The sequence below is a fragment of the Phyllostomus discolor genome, chromosome 8 (genome assembly GCF_004126475.2).
Source record: "Phyllostomus discolor isolate MPI-MPIP mPhyDis1 chromosome 8, mPhyDis1.pri.v3, whole genome shotgun sequence".
NCBI lineage: Eukaryota > Metazoa > Chordata > Mammalia > Chiroptera > Phyllostomidae > Phyllostomus > Phyllostomus discolor.
In genome coordinates this window covers 79,939,961-79,945,357 of record NC_040910.2, presented here as the reverse complement: position 1 = coordinate 79,945,357, position 5,397 = coordinate 79,939,961, and the positions used below count along the sequence as shown (strand labels likewise).

The following is a 5,397-nucleotide window of genomic DNA, read 5'->3' as shown; positions in this document are numbered from 1 at the left end:
TTTCAGTAATAATTATATATCAATATGTGCCTAAATATATTTTCCAGAGTCTTTGATGACTTGGAACTTTGAGTTTTGTTAGGCTAAATGGTGAAAATATTAAATATCTATATATTTTGAAATAACAGGACACTGAAGTATTAATTGATCTGGGTTAGTCTACTTTGGCTTTTAACTGTAGAGAAGCTAGAAAATGGATTCAGTTATGTTAATGAATATAGCTCGTACTTTATTTGAAGTATGTCTTAAAAATGTGTGTGTGTTTGCCAATGAAACTTTGCAGTAGAGGTTATGCAATATGTTCATCAAAGTATCAATCTGAAGAATGTTAAATACTTTAAGTTGTCACTAAAAATCAAGGCCTCTAAGAATTAAGAATTCTAGTTAAGTTGGAAAGAAACTGTGCGGTTTGGAAATGCAGGTACAAGGTACAAAAGTACTTGCTGCAGAAAGAGAGGGTTGGTGTGAGTCGAAGAGCATCTGTGCAAAGTGAAGAAGGTCTGTGAAGGGGCCTGGAGAGGTAATTACACAGGTAGCTGAATAATCAATGTAATGAGATAAGTGAATCTAAGTATCAAAAGTAAGCTAACTCAGAATTTGGTTCTTTTTCAGCATGGGAAAAGAGAAAAAGGTTTTTCTTATGTGTGCCTAGAAAGCAGAGATTCTATATATTTTTAAAAATAATGTGGTATATCATATTAATCATGTACCTGATTACCCAAAAACCCATATTCTTTTTTTTAAGATTTTATTTACTTAGTTTTAGAGAGAAGAAGGGAGGGAGAAAGAGAGAGAGAGAGAAACATGATGTGGGATAGATACATCGGTAGGTTGCTTCTCATGTGCCCCCCATGTGAGCGTGCGAGAGGCACATGGGGGGACCTGGTCTGCACCCCAGGCATGTGCCCTGATTGGGAACCAAACTGGTGCCCTTTTGGTTTGACCACAGCAACCAGGGCAAAAATCCTATATTCTTTATTGTAAGAATTAAAGTATTACTAGCCCGTAGTCATGTTTGATAACTTGATTGCCACTTTGGGTAAATAAATAATTTAATATTGTTTCATAATGATGTACAGTGTTTTTTTAAGCTTTTCAAATGATCCTTTAATTGGGAACTACTTTAAGATATACAAACACATTCCATTGCTACTAGAAATAGGAAACCAAACCTCAAGGCAGTTTTATGACTTTATTTGACGATAAGCAGTTAGTTCTCATCCACACTAACTTCGTAGATTTTTTAAAGTGGTGACAGGTACATAGGTCACCCATGTATAAAGCTTGTTGGTGAATCTTCAACCTCATTGTGTTTTCTGGACAACCGCACCCAGCTGTGGTACGGGACATCCTTCTTCCTTTGGCCCAGATGGCTTTGTTGAGCCTGGTGTCCACGTGCACATCTGGAGTCCCCATCTCCTTCATGACAAATTTCCGGATCTCTCTGAGTGCCTGAGGGGCATGCTTCCTGAAGCCCACTCCATGGGTGCACTGGTGGATTTCGATGGTGTGCTCTCTGCTCACTGCCCTGCTGATGGCAGAACAGCCCTTCTTCTCACCACCCTCCTCTGTGGGAGCTATCTACACTCAGGTGACGAGGGGGCTGAGGCCGGGCCCAGGTTGGAAAGAAAGACTGTGAAGTATGGTGATATACAATCTTTTGGTCAAGTATATTAGACAATATCCCCAGGGTTCAAATTTTAAGAGACTTTTCTTGACCGAAAATTGTCATTGTGTCATTCCCATGGTTCCCTGGAATGCCTCAGGGGTTTGTTCTTTCTCCTTAATAAGAAAAGTGTTGAAGTCATTAAGCCTATTTGATATGCTTAAAGTACATGGGAAGCTCTGTGAAATAATGAAATAATATGTTCTGTTTGTATACACATATTTTTATGATTAAAATAGATGTTCTAGGAGGAGTGTCCAACCTGTGGCCTGTGAACTGCATGCAGCCCAGGATGGTTGTGAATGTGATCCAACACAAAATCATAAATTTAATTAAAACATTATGATATTTTTCTGTGATTGTCTGTTGCAAGCATTTAATGTGTGGCCCAAGATAACTCTTGTTCCAGTGTGGCGCAGATGTGCCAAAAGGTTGGACACCCCTGTTGGAGATTATATAAAAATCTCCAAGATTCCATAAAGTTCTGATATACTTTCATTTGTCATTTTAGCTATTATCTTAAAATGTTGCAGGAAAGGAAAGTTCTTTATCAATTGCATTATAATCAAATCTGTAACTGTGTCATTTTAAGGGTATTATTATGATGATTTTTTTCATAATTTGGAGATAGCCATTGTTTTACTCTAATGCATTTGCAAAAATATATTTCATCTTTGGAAAAGTTTATGAAAATGACTCTGACACACTCTAAATTACAGCTTTCAGAGTAGGTCATTTCTTTGAAATAAATGAAGATATGCGGAACCCTACTGAATAATTGGATTTATGGAAATACTGGCAAATAACCACAATAAACAAAAAATAATTATGGGACATTATAAACTGAAGATAATTGTGATTTTTATAATTTGTTATTGAAAAATATTGCTAATTTTTACTTCTTTGTTTTTCAGACATATAAGAAAACTAATTTCTTTCCTAAAGAAATCTTGTAAATTACACTTTCATAAGAAATATTGAGGCATTTATATTTTTCTCCCTACCTGATCCTTCTGGAATTTGGAAACGCTTAATGAGAGAGTAGCATTATTTCCATGGCAATATGTTTATTTGTATAAATCCAAATTTCTCTATAACAGGACACATAAAGACAGTTTTCAATTATGGTTTTATTAACCAAGTATTTGTCTCGAATGTCATGATCAAAAGAGACATACCTGGACTCTGGATGTCACCAGAAAGTCTGAGGGAATTAAAGTTGACATTTGAAGCCAGTAAAAGCCCTTTGGAGAAATTGTCTGGTACCTTGCATATTCAGAAGGTTCATGGCCATCTTTCTGGGTAAGGAACAACGGTTGCTTCCCTGAAAGATGTCAAGAAAAGAACCTCAACACATTTGGGAGACCACAAGCACCTGAGAAAAATCCCCCAAACTGTAGGTATTGCAGGCAAAGCAGGAAAGCAACTGTGTGTCTTGGTTTCTTTCCCTGAGGGACAAATTAAACTTCAATCTGAAATGTCCTTGTAACATTCCAGTGAGGCAGATTTAAGAAAGCTTATGTGATCAATTGCTATTGATGTTGTATTTATGTAAATAACCAGACCAAAGTAAAGCTGTACTTAATGCAATCTCTTTGATAAAAAATGAGGGTAATTCCAGGGAGAAAAATTGTCTTCTACTGGAAATCTCTATGTCAATTGTAGATATTGGACTCCAGTTAAAGTTTTATTTTTCACCTACAAACTAAATTGGATTTTCAATTTTTATAGTTTTCTTTTACACTACTGTTTCATTTTTCTTTCATCCTTTGATTTGGAATTATTGAGAACTAGTGATTCAGTGTGAACCATACATAATTTACCTGAGCATCTGATGATATCACCAGACATTTAAACCACAGATAAAGAGGACCTATTAGATTGTCACTGCTTACTTTCATTTCAGCAAAAGTCTTACATTTGGAAGTCTTCTCATCTGACACTCTAACAGACTCAGAACCTGGTTTATGGTTTACTGTGCTCATTAATCTTTGTGTTCCTTCTGTCTTTGCAGAGTATATACTATGACCTTGTTTACCTGGTTACTTGTTTAGACAGGAAAAGCCTCTTTTTAGATGCCCATTGGCATTGCCATCTCCTGAAGTGAGACTCAATGATTTGGCTGAATGAATTTGTTGTCAGAGCTAGATGAATGAATTGGATACAATTCCATATCAAGATGATGATGCTTTGGGGATTCGAGCCTATCCCCACTTTGGAAAAATCTAACAGACTGTCTGTCCCATCTCAAACCCCATTCCCTTGTCTCCCTTCTATCATGGAGGGACAGACTTCCATACCTTACCTGGGCAGGGATTGCAGCCCTTATTAACAGGAAGCAGTTATTGATAAGAGAATCAACTCTCTCATCACCCCTAAAGGATTTTAGGGATGGAAGTCTCTGAGTGGGGAATAAGACAGGATAATAGAAGGTAGGAAATTCCTGGGCAAATGGAATGGGGAAACTGAGATGAGAGAATTAAACAAAGCCAAACAGTTAAGCACAAGACCTCATCAGAGAATACATAACCTCCCTGGGCATAAACCACAGAACCCCAGGGAAGAGAAAAAGAGTCCCTTGTCTATGAATTTTTCTTCCTTCTCCTCTTTCCCTTTTTATTGTTTTGGTCTACATGATCTACAGCAGAAAAAAATCAACAGAGAAAATAATTTTTTCAATAATTTACCAATTAAAATGCCCAACTGTCCAGACAGTAGTGCATTTTTTTAGTAATTTCATGTGTCAGACAACCTGGATGAAACACAAATATGTAGCCATGTCTTATGTGCCATTCCTCATAAACCCAGTTGGGTTCTTCTCCAATGTTGCCTCTTGCAGTTGTACCTGGTTTTATTACCAGTTTTCACCTGAATCCATGGGAAATGGACCAATTCAGCTTTTGTTTCCTGAGCAGAAAGCTCTTGATCCTGAAAGTCTCATGATTAGACATGGCAAAGAAGAATCAACAGCATGGATCATGATGGTGGAGAGAGAGAGAGTCTCCTGTGTCCCTTCTATTTCTGGGCTTTAGAATAGAGAGATAGGAAATCTTGGACACAGTGGAACATTCCAAGTGACATGGATGTCAGGGTGACACATTAAATAAACTGCCTTTGAATGGCTTCAGCACCAAGGTAAGGAAAATGGTTGAACAGAAACTAGCAGCATTGGGGAGGAAGGGTGAGGAGCAGTGACAATAAACTTACCTGAAGTCAGGCAGGTCCCTGCAACGTGCTAGACAGGAAACCAATGTGCTACCAGTCAAGCCTGAATGAGCAGAGAAGGGTCACCTAGGCGCCAAGTGGGTAGAAGGTGCCCCAGGATCATGCATATGTCTGCACCTCTCTTCTTTCTGAACCTTGTCTGGATGCACCAGAGTTTGCAAAGACTGGCTTCTTGGAGAGGCTCTGGTGTCTCCTTGGCCCAACCTCCACTCCACTTATATTCCTTAATCAACTAGAATTTAACTGAGTTGAGGGGCAGATGGCATCCCTGGAGCAGAAAGGTGGGAAAGGAAGACAAATTATTTGCAATCCTGTGCAACACCAGTGACTCTGGGGGCAACTTCATTGTTTAGCGGGATATGGAACACGTGAAAACCTCATTCCATGCAGGTTGGATTGTGAAACAATACAACTTTGGAAAACAACTCCGGAGGCGTGAAAACATACCCCATGTCCACGGCAGCGTTACCCACCATGACTCCAAAGTGGAAAGAACACAAATGCAC

At 38.4% G+C, this 5,397-nt stretch overlaps 1 pseudogene; it reads right to left on the bottom strand.

The window, feature by feature from the left end:
* Window positions 1-4,447: 4,447 nt before the first annotated feature.
* Window positions 4,448-4,617, bottom strand: LOC114502696 (annotated as a pseudogene).
* Window positions 4,618-5,397: the final 780 nt, after the last annotated feature.